Source organism: Palaemon carinicauda, chromosome 22, assembly GCF_036898095.1.
Source record: "Palaemon carinicauda isolate YSFRI2023 chromosome 22, ASM3689809v2, whole genome shotgun sequence".
Lineage (NCBI taxonomy): Eukaryota > Metazoa > Arthropoda > Malacostraca > Decapoda > Palaemonidae > Palaemon > Palaemon carinicauda.
Genome location: NC_090746.1, coordinates 15,980,743 through 15,993,242, shown reverse-complemented (window position 1 = coordinate 15,993,242; position 12,500 = coordinate 15,980,743). Strand labels below are relative to the sequence as shown.

Below are 12,500 nucleotides of genomic sequence, written 5' to 3'. Positions count from 1 at the left end.
TGTAATATGATTCCTTGTAGTTTGACTATCAATAAGATTATTAAACGATAAGGACTTGAAATATTACAAATTACTCATCAATATGACTAAAAGTAAGATATAACCTTAGTTTTGATTAGCTAAACAAAGTCAATGAGCTTAGAATCGGACACTTGAGTTTTCGTTCTCTTTTTAATTATATTTGTTAAGATATGAACGCACCCCAGCTGTGAAGTCACGAGCGAGTGCCAAGGCTGTAGAGAAATTAATGTAAAAGTGACAAATGGTGCTTACCAGTAAGGGAAAAAGAATTGATTATCCCAAGTTGTGGACAAATTCTTCGAAAGTCGCAGGAGTATGGGGAATTGCTTGAAAAGTCCTACCAGTGACGATATCTCATTACTTAATGGGACAAGAGATGGCAGTAGTTCAGCTTCGGAGCAGATGAATCTGGACGAGGTGAGATAGGAGTATGTTAACAAAAAAGAAAAAAAAAAGGGGAAGGAATGCTTTTAGATACGAGTCAATGTCATTGTCAGTTTATTAGTTTGATAGGTCAGTAGGTACAGCTTTTCCCTTCAGTAGGTGTAGGGCATTAAGTGTAAGTGAATACTAGCAAAGACCAAGTTAGGCAAAGCTGACATTATTGCTCTGATTCATATTGACAATAGTTAATCACTTTGTTGATGCCTACCTTACGTTACCTTAGGGCTGGCAGGCATTGTCTTTTATGTTCAGCATGCAGCCTAGAACACAGATTACAGAGGCGGTAAATGATACTTTAATTTTTTGTCAAATACACAACCCTTATATTTTTCCCACTCGCTATCTTGTATTATCCATTTCTGACCATGAATATTGGGGAAAATCAACTGTTCATGACTCTCTAGCACCCCTTTCACTTATTAAAACAATTATGAAGGATCCTAGTGAGAAACCTACAAGTGGAAACATAAGAATGCGAGTGATTTGCAGCAATAGTACCTGTCAGTATCATAGTTACCTATAATTTATATCATGGCCCTCAGTTGTCTTTTGGTCCGCCGTGGCTTGTTTCACTCGCAAATAGACATAATCTCACTGCTCCTCTGTTTTGGCAAGCGGTACATGGATGTGTTGTTCACGCCATCTGCGTGGTTCACTATGAAAGTATCATAATTACCAATGATTTATATTACCTTCCTCAAATGATATTTTCCCTTGTAGTTAGATTTAAATGCACATAAACTTTATCTCACTGTTCCTGTGTTATGGGAAGTGATACATGGATGAGCTGTACACGCCAATCATTTGGGTAATTATTTTGGGGAAATTTTTTACTTGCAGATGAGCACCGGAAGGTATATACTGAAGTGGGCAGCATATTCACTTTTCAGCATAATTGGTTACCGAAGTATAAAAGATTTATAGGTAATAGTTTACAACACCATGCTCTCCATTTACTCCAAAATAATGCAATCCTGCAGTTTTCATCTTCTTGCACAGTAATTAGGTGGTTATTTAAATTCTGGGAAAGTAATAATTAGCAAGATATGTTGGGGAAGGGGTTATAAAAAGAAAATAACTCGGTTTCCTCATTAAACGACTCGGAACTGACATATCAACACAGTCAACCAAACAGAATTCGTGATGCCAGCGTACATAAACAGAAGTCTGTGATGCCAGCGTACATTTGATATACTGTATATTCAAAATATGCTTAGTTAAAAATGGATTAATTATTCAAAAGTGTCCATAAAATATGCAATTTACAAATAGTGACACTTTTGAGTAATCACTCAATTTTTTATTAAGTATATTTTGAATATACAGTATATCAAATGTACGCTGGCATCACAAACTTCTGTTTATGTATGCTGGGATCACGAATCCTGTTTCATTGACTTTGTTGACATGTCAGTTCCAAGTCGTTTGGTGAGGAAACAGCTATTTTCTTTTTATAACCCCTTCCCCCTTCCTCAACATATCTTGCTAATTATTGCTTTCCCAGAATTTAAATAACCAACTAATTACTGTGCAAGAAGATGAAAATTGCAGAATTGCATTATTTTGGAGTAAATGGAGAGCGTGGTGTTGTAAACTATTACCAATTTATAATTTGGAATTAGATTGAACTTCTCTCGAGGCGACTTCTTATGACTGTATTTATGCTGGAATGGAAGCGAAGGTGAAAAAAAAAAGGGGGCTCTTGTAGAACATTTGGGAACATTTTCAGAAAAATTTGAAAGCTCTTAATTGGTTAATAAAGCCAAGTAATTATTGTGTTTTTCAAAAACCCGAATGGCAGGCAAAAGTTAATGCAAACAACACGTGTTGTAACCCGCCATCAGTCTCCCAAATGTTAACAATCAGTATGCAAGTTATGCTCCAGCCAAAATGCCAAAATAGCCAATACTTGTCCATTTCTTATAGCAAATTCCAGTTAGACTAAAAATGAATTTATCTTATATTAACCGCTCAAGCTAGTTTTAATGGTGTATCCTATTTTTGATGGTTGCCATCCTTGTACCTACAGAAAGGGAAATGTATTTCTTTTAACCTAGGCTAGTACAAGTTTACATGGTTGTATAGCTTAAGACTGTAACCACATTGGCAGACAGGAGTAGTCTGAGGCTGAATCTGGATATAGATTATTCTCATGAGAGTGATCAAGCCAACGTTTTCGGCTCTATTGTGTAAATGGTGTTGTTGGTTTTGGACCTTTATAAACGCTAGCTTCAACCTGTTCCCTCATGCACCTATCAAATTGCAGCTTGTGTGGACACAACTTTTGTCCAAGCTAAACTATATTATCCAAAGTATAAGTTGTCAGTTGTTGGATAATGTTACATTTTGTCAGGATAGTTAGTTGCAATTTTTTCTTAGAATAAACCCAAGCATAGGCAATTGATGGACTGTTAATAGAGGTGTACCAGTTTTAGCCTTGTCCAAATTCACTGTTTGATTTGTCTGCGCCCATCAGCTTGATGTGATATTGATGAATTGATGTTTATTTCCATTGGAAATTTTAACTATATATATTTCTACTCCCCAAATCTATTTGTAATGGGGACCATGATGTAATTGTTTATTTTGGGTTATAGGAAACTAGTGGAATATAGGGATGTATCCTAACCTAACATAGGTAGCCATGCCCTACTTGATTAGGGAACTTTTCTAAAAAAAGTGTAGAATATGTGTGCATGCTATGCTAGAGAAAAATCAGTCTTAAATCAATTGGAAATCATTTTAACCTTCTTTAACAAAGAATACCAACTCCCACTCTGACTGTGTGGTGCTTCTAACTTGACTTGAATTACTGTATAATGCCTTTATATCATTCAGGCGAGTAGTTTTGCTTTTATGGCATATTATAATATTTTTGCAGTTTTACTACTTTGCTTTACTGCCTTTTTGCAACTTGCCTTGGACACTAGGTAAACTTGCTGGATAGTTGTACACTGTATAAGAGAAAGAACAAGCGTAAATAACAAAGAAGCTGGTTGTGATTAAAGGGGCTCAAGGTCAGTTTAGGATGTGTATGGCTCCTCAGTCAAGTAAAGCCTTATCTCTTGTTAGGTTAAGCTACAACGTGTATCCATTGAAATAGGACTGTGAACTACCATAGTATGCAGAGCTATTATGCAGTGTTGTTTGATAAGTTGGATTTTATATGTATAATGTACTGTACGTACGTACACATACATACTGCACAGTTTATGCATATTACTTGAAAAAGGGAAAACAATCCCTTACCACTCATAAATTACTGAACCCTATACATTGCGTACAAAATTAATAGATACTGTACCTGTAACCTATACAGTACTCTACTGTATTGTACTGTACTGTACTAATACTTTTCTAGTACAGTAGATAATGAGTTACACATACAGTATAACAATTCCTTACTATTATTCTTGTGGTTTGCCTGCACTCTGATTTCGGAAGTGTCCGCTAAGCTTGCAGACTTGATGCACTGCAAGAAAATGCACAAAAATATCCCAAAGAGAGGAGAACCAAAATCCTGAATGCGTATCATAAATAAAGATGTCAAACTAATGCTAAAGTGACACATAACACACATTGATCTGCGGCCAGGCGACGGCATTAGTTGCCCTCCGTATTGGCAAGTTGTTCGACGTATCAACGAACCAAACATTGTAACGTGTAACGCAAAATCTAATTACAATGATTTTTATAATTACCTTATGGGAGTCCATTGGTAACTGGAAATCACCTCAATTATATCTACACATTCTTGATATTAGAAACATTCATAAGTCTTTACCACCGAAAGTAGACCTGGATGAGTTCGGTTACATAGCAGTGGTGTACTTAAAATAAATTAATTCGTATAGTTCCTTAGCTTGCTGTTGGGTAGATTGAAAGGTGTTTGCAAAAATAATTATTCAACAAAAATTCATCGTTTGAGAGTTCCAGAGAGAGTATAAGAAATTAAGGAAGGTATTAGTAGCAGGCAAATTATATGGCAGGTTTAGATCCATGAGGTTACACGAGTTTTATAACAGTTATTTGAATTTGTGTAAATGAAGACTTTGCCCTCAAAGGGGGAACAAACAATTAAAATGAAAGCTTATTAAGTCCTGAAATTTTTACTTGGAAGAAGGATTTTCTTGGGAATTGAAGAGTATTAGAATAGAGGACTTCACTGTAGCGAGTGTCTTCTTGCATAGTGTGCTATAATAATGAAATAGGCCATTGATTATATCGATTATACAATAGGCTTATCAGTATTAGGTTTCCTGTAACCTATGCTATATATATATTTTTTTTTCAATAATCATTGTATTAATGCCACCACCAATATTTTGCTAAAACCACTGCATGTGCCTTGTGTGAGCATGTTTGATTTCCTAAATTAATAAAATTGTTGATTTGGTGATACGGTACTTGTATTTATTAAATGCAATACTGTATATTTTGCATAAGATTGTTGGCAACATCACATAAAATACAATGCAGAAATTTTCTTGGTTAAATATAACTGTTGTAGGTAACTTGAAACCAAATGGTAAAAAGGTGATATGTTTTAGATGTTTGTTTTAAATGTATCCTTTGACACTGTTACTTTTGAAGAAACCCTTTTTAAAAAGTTTTATTTTATAATGTGTATTATCCTACATGGATCATTGTGTCATACTGAACATTCCATGGTTGTGACAGTAGTGTACAGCTTTTATCATACAGTATGTTGTAGCTGTTGGATGAATTGACTACTTGATAACCTTATGGTTTACACAATTTGACTACTGTATGTATTATATTGTAGTAGACTAGGCAAGAGGCATTATCTTTGTGAATTTTTTTAGTTACCTGGCATGCATTATGTAAGGCTTATGGGATTTGAATTTTTTTTTTGTCCGTACAGTATGTATATTCATATACTGTACCTCTGTTCTTTGAAGATCTTGTTATGAATCGCTTGTAATGTATGATTATTTTGTATTTGAACCATTCTACAATTTGGAGTGAGATTTTATTAGAGTTTAAGTAAACAAATAACATGACTGGTTCTTTAATTTCTTAAAGAAACAGCTAATAAATTATTTTTATTTTTTTAAAAGGCTTACGTGAAATTTATTTTGCTTGAAAGATAAGACACTATCTACTGTAGTCAATTTTCTCTCACGGGTTGCAAACGCAGGATCCCGTTCCACTCGTGAGGTGGGGTAATCATGGAGCGACCGAACAAAAAAAATTGTATGATCATCAAATGTGAAGATTTACTTCATTTGGTGTAAGATGAAATATTTTCTTCATGAGTATTGCTTTGATTTGTACAAGTAAGAGTTCAGAATTTTTATTGAAATAATGAGGGGTATACAGTACCATATGTACTGTACAGTACACAAGGTTGCTTAAATGTAATAATTACTCTGACTATGAAGGTTTATTATGTTATACTTTCCAAACTTCGTAGGCACTGGAGTTTGTAATATAAGCAATGGAGTTTGCAAATCAGTGATGTTTTCTCTCTAGGAAACTTACTAAATACTTTACGGAAATTATAAAGTTTAAAACGGCCAATCCTATTGATTTCAGTCTTGTGCTCCAAGCAACCGCTACAATTATAGAGGCTTGGCCTACACTAATAATTTATGTTAATGAGATCGTCAAGGTTAATTAATACATAATGAAGTTCGTGAACTACTATGGAACGGGTGAATACTTGGCTGCTCATAGGTCTTGTTGGTTTACTGAATTGATGTACGTACAGTGTACATACATCAAATAAGACTCCATTGCCTTGTAGAAGACTTTGCAAAGGTTAAGGTTAACTCAGACATCCAGTCTGTATAGATCTTGGGTGGCAATGGCCTAGGGGAGATGGAATTTTTTTTGGATAAGGACAACTGTTCAGTCCTGCTGAAGTGACAAAATTGTTTCCTTAGGATGAACAGCAGTAACTGATGGAGCCATTAATGGTTAGTCATTAGATCATACTATACATAGCCTTCTTAATGCTCTCTAACTGAACATGTATATTTACTCTGATAGTTATGAGAGAGAGAGGGAGGGGGTGTATTTTGTAATAAGATTATATAGAAAATTTTGAATTTTTAAGGCACTTTTCAGTAAATAATTTTTGGAAAATTAGATATTTAGTTATGAAAATAGTATTTGTTTTATCTTTATCGTTCATTTTTTAAAACTTACATTATGTCAATAGTAAGGGATTTGTGTGTAGAACAACATTTTATTAATTATGCTAACAGGAGTAAATTAGTTTTTGAAGTAAGTTAGAAATGTACAAAAATCTTGCTTTTAAAATCGTGATTCAAAGGAACCAAGTTAAAATCATGATTCAACAGAACTCGAGTTAAAATTCAATACAAGAATATTTGTCTTTTTTGGTCTATAAGTAAGACCATTAGATGCTGCTGTCAGTTAAAAATCTCACTCCAGGTTGTATCTCACTCCACAACATGTCACATTGAGGGATGAATTGCTTTTCTTTTATTATTTTGAAAAGTACAGTACTTTATTTATTTTAAGCTTGAGTAACTCTGGTAATGTGCTTGAAGTATTTTTTTTCTTGTCTGATGATGTTATTCTACTTTTGATTATATACAGTGTTTACTTAATTACCCGGATGGTTTATCTTGAGTGTTTGTAAATTATTGTAAGCACTTTTTGAGTTTCAAGTACTTGTAGAGGTACAGTGTTCATTTAATTTTCTGTATTATATGTATTGTTGTTCCAATAGAGCCTTGCTACTGTATACTGCTGCTTGTGATAATTTTTCTGCATTTGGTTAAGTCAAGGCATTGTCAAAACAGTATAGTTTTGACAATTTGCACATAGCACTTGGTGTTCATATGGTAAGTATCTTACTCCAATATGCCTTCTGACTGTTATAATATCTGACAAAACAGTACTGTACCATAGACTCACTATGTTTCTATTTAGAAAGACACCCTGACACATTGCAACTGATCCATAATCTGAGTTAATCTACCATTATTGTCTCACATTTTGATAGATGGATTGCAGTCTCCATTATTTCTATATAAGATTTAATTTTCAATATTAAACTTACCCGATGATCATATAGCTGTCAGCTCTGCTGCCCGACAGAAAAAACCTACGGGCGGAATACGCCAGCGATCGCTATACAGGTGGAGGTGTACATCAACAGCGCCATCTGTCAAGTAGGTACTCAAGTACTCGATGTCAACAAGAACCAATTTTCTCTCTGTCGTGCCAATGGCAAGACCTACTAAATACGCCGTCCCTAACTGGATTTGTTTTCACAACGATTTGGTGAAGTACACTATTCCAGTTTTGAGCTTTCGCTATGCAGGGGTTTTATCTTCATTTCAAAACTTGAACTCGTTTTGGATAGATTTAATTATGGTGACGAAGAGAGTATGGACTCTCTTTCACTTTTAAATGGCCGACCCTTCCCTTAGACGGAAGTGTGTTTAGGTTTTTGGTAATTTTGCTTAACAAGTTATAGATCTATTTATTTTATATCTCTCCGCCTTTATAGGCCTCTTCGATTAACTTTCCATTTATTATAAACTTATAAAAAATTAATTTTTATGTTTGTTTATATGCGACCTTTCCTAATAGTAGGCGGTCCTTTCTTGGAACCGAAGTTAATTAACATTGAGCCCGTCATATCGTATTTAACCTTTTAAGAATTTAATACTTTTTTAATTTTAATGTTTTATGAAAGAATTTCTTTGATAGTCTCGTACTGTTTTCAAAGATGAACTAACGTTTAGTTTTTTAGTCTCCGCAGTTGTTGACGTTCAGAACGTTCAACATGCGCTCTATTGTTACGATAGAGAGAGAGTGTATCACGGTTTCACGTTGCAGTAAGAGTAAACCGATTCTAGCGTTTCGTTCATTCTTTCTTAGCTTAAATGGTTTAAATTCTAAATAAAGGAACTTTTTATTTGGGAAACCTTTCAGTTTTTTCCTTTAGCAAATAACATGTTTTAACGATATATAATTGGGCTCTTCTCTCAGGTGCTAAGTCAAGAGAGAAGAGAGAGAGAGATAGAGACGGAGGGAGAGAGAGGAGAATACAGTGAACCCTCGTTTATCGCGGTAGATAGGTTCCAGACACGGGCGCGATAGGTGAAAATCCGCGAAGTAGTGACATCATATTTACCTATTTATTTAACATGTATATTCGGACTTTTAAAACCTTCCCTTGTACGTAGTACTGTTAACAAACCACCCTTTAATGTACAGGTCACTTAATGCATGTACTACAGCACCCTAAACTAAAACAGGCACAAATATTAAAGGCGATTTTATATCATGCGTTTCCTAAACACCTAAAAAGCACGATAAAAAATGGCAACCAATGTTTTGTTTACGTTCATCTCTGATCATAATGAAGAAACAAACTCATTTAGTGTACACATATATGTATAGGTTAGTTTTTGCATCGATTATATTGATTATACTGTACTGTATGTTGATTTTTTTATTACCAATGTTTTAGTTTACGTATTTTTCTTAGGACTTCCAAATGAAATCTTTTTCTTTATGACGCCGCCTGAAACGACGGCGTGTACGCTCAGTAAACAACCACGCTCAGAACAAACAAGGCATTTAACGCGCATGATGATAGTGATAAATAATGATACAGTACATACAGTATTTACAGTAAAAGCATTTACAAAATATGTTACCTACAAATATAAATTATACAGTACTTGTACGTAGCAAAGCAGGAAAACAATTTACGAGAGAGAGAGAGAGAGAGAGAGAGAGAGAGAGAGAGAGAGAGAGCCTTACCTTATTGCCTTATTGCCTTATTTTTTCTTTGGGTTCCCCCAGGTCCCTCAGTGTGAGGCACCTCGTATATCCACCAGAGAGTTGCTAATACATCTTCCGGTGTATTTTGCATCTTCCAGTCTTGGATGGTCTGGGATGCATCTTAGGTATTTATCGAGCTGATTTTTAAACGCATCTACGCTCACTCCTGATATGTTTCTTAGATGAGCTGGCAGCACATTAAATAGTCGCTGCATTATCGATGCTGGTGCGTAGTGGATTAATGTCCTGTGCGCCTTTCTCAGTTTACCTGGAATGCTTTTTGGTACTATTAATCTACCTCGGCTTGCTCTTTCTGATACTTTAAGCTCCATGATGTTTTCAGCAATTCCTTCTATTTGCTTCCATGCTTGTATTATCATGTAGCGTTCTCTTCTCCTTTCTAGACTGTATAGTTTTAAAAATTGCAGTCTTTCCCAGTAATCAAGGTCCTTAACTTCTTCTATTCTAGCAGTATAGGACCTTTGTACACTCTCTATTTGCGCAATATCCTTTTGGTAGTGTGGGTACCATATCACATTGCAGTACTCGAGTGTACTACGCACATAAGTTTTGTAAAGCATAATCATGTGTTCAGCTTTTCTTGTTTTAAAGTGTCTGAATAACATTCCCATTTTTGCTTTACATTTAGCCAACAGTGTTGCTATTTGGTCGTTGCATAACATATTCCTATTTAAAATTACACCAAGGTCTTTAATTGCTTCCTTGTTTGTGATTGTCTCATTATTAGGTCCCTTGTATGCATACACCATTCCTTCTCTGTTTCCATAATTTATTGATTCGAATTTATCGGAGTTAAATACCATCCTATTTATCCCCGCCCATTCATATATTTTGTTTAGATCTCTTTGTAGTGAGTTCCTATCTTCATCACAAGTAATTTCTCTACTTATTCTTGTGTCATCGGCGAAACTTCTCACTACGGAGTTTTCAACATCACAGTCTATGTCTGAGATCATAATAACAAATAGCAGTGCAGCTAATACCGTACCTTGGGGCACACCAGATATTACCTGGGCTTCATCTGATTTCTCGTCATTTGCAACCACTATCTGTTTTCTGTTTTGCAGGAATTCTTTTACCCATTTTCCTATCTTTCCCACAATATTATGCTTTCTCATTTTTTTCTCCAATATGTTATGGTCTACCTTGTCAAAGGCTTTTGCAAAATCTAGATAGATCACATCTGTGTCTTTTTCATTTATCATATTATTGTATATGTTTTCATAGTGAGCTATCAGTTGGGTCTGTGTACTTTTTCCAGGTACGAAACCGTGTTGACCCATATTAAACAAATTATTTTTGACCAAATGGTTCATTATTTTCTTTTTTATTACCCTCTCATACACTTTCATAATATGTGATGTTAGACTAACAGGTCTATAATTGCTTGCCTCTAGTCTTGATCCACTTTTGAAGATAGGGGTTATATAAGCTAATTTATGTTTAACATATATCTCGCTCATATCTATACTCTGTCTTAGCAGTATTGCAAGTGGCTTCGCGATAGTGTTTGCAGTTTTTTTTAACAAAATCGCTGGAACTCCATCTGGTCCGGCTGCCGATCCATTTTTAATTTCGTTTATAGCCGTGACAATATCTGCTTCATTAATATCTATATCAGTTAGATATTCAACATTTTCTTCTCTCATTTCTGTTTCATTATTCTCATTCGCAATTCTTGGCGTGAACTCACTCTTATATTTTTCTGCTAATATGTTGCATATTTCCTTTTTTTCATTCGTTAGCCGTCCTTCAATTCTTAGAGGGCCTATTTCTATTCTCCTTTTATTCATCTTTTTTGCATAGGAGTAAAGTACTTTGGGGTTTCTTTTTATATTTTGAAGTGTCCTTTCTTCTAAGTCCCTTTTTTCATTTTCTTTCGACTGCATAATCTTTTGTTCTGCATTTTCTATCTTACATTTTATTTCGCTCATTTTCCACACATTTTTTTCTTTTGCAAGATTTTTCTTCCACTTTTTAATTTTCTGAAATAAGATCCTTCTGTCTCTTGGTATGCACGTCTTTTGTTTATTGTTTTTTTTCGGTACATATTTTTCAACAATTTTCTCCAGTATTTTGTACAGTATATCCGTATTTACCTGTATATTATCACTTATAAACACATTTTTCCATTCTTTATTCAGTTCTTCATTTATTTCTGACCATTTTATATTCTTACTGTAAAAGTTATATTTTCCATATCCTTCCCAAAGTTTTGTGCTTTTATTAATTCTGTGATTACTTGCTTTGGAATGAACTATCAATTCTATGACATTGTGGTCTGAAATTCCCGTGTTATACACTATTATTTCTTTAACATAATTCACCTCATTCACAAATACTAGATCTAGGACATTTTCCTTTCTTGTTGGAATGTGGTTTATTTGTTGCATATTATGTTCTAATAGCATATCTTGAAGCTTTTCAAATTGCCTCTTATCTTCTGCACTACTATTACTCTCTTTTTTATATGTATACATACAACCACTTTCTTCTATCCGTTCTTTCCAATCCACGAAAGGAAAGTTAAAATCTCCAGATAGGAGTATATTCCAGTCTTTTATGGTTTCTACATATATCATCTATTTTTTCTATTATGTCAAACTCCTTAGTATTTGGGGGTCTGTAAACTACAATATTTCACTAGTTTTTCAAATTCAAATTCTACCGCAATCAATTCACATTCTGTGTTGCTGTATTTTTCACAGACTTTTCCTTGATTTATGTCTCTTCCATATATTGCGGTTCCCCCTTGATTCCTATTTTTTCTGTCTGATCTATAAGTTTGGAAACCCTTTATCTGGTCATCACTGCCAGTCTCTTGGGAATACCACGTTTCACTTATATTTAATATATCTATTTTTTCAATTTGGGTTAGTTCTTCTAGGAACTCTATTTTCCTTTTAGAGTTACTCGTGACAACCCTGTGCATTCATCACTATTATGGTTTGTGTCTCATTTCCATTATTTAATACAGTATTGGTAATAATATGATTCTCCCATGCTTCCCTTCCAGTTCTGATATGATGTTCTTTTCTTCATTTCTCGGAATTCTGCCATTAAAAAATCCAACTTTTCCATAATATTTGTTCTTCGCCTTCATACTTATTTTTGTGTGTAAACCTGCAATATCTCCATATCTGCACCAACCCCTGGCATTATATATGCATTCTTGGTAGTTGGCTCTATTCGTGGAGCTTTAGGTTGAGAAGGCCTTT

General features: G+C 34.5%; 1 protein-coding gene across 1 annotated transcript in view; it reads left to right on the top strand.

The window, feature by feature from the left end:
- The window catches only part of LOC137616337 (uncharacterized), a 93,384-nt gene that overhangs the window by 45 nt on the left and 80,839 nt on the right, over nt 1–12,500 (top strand). The window contains exon 1 of the mRNA XM_068345987.1: nt 1–92. This exon is cut by the window's left edge and continues 45 nt beyond it. The gene's annotated coding sequence lies outside the window, so the exon portion shown is untranslated. The remainder of the gene's footprint in view (nt 93–12,500) is intronic.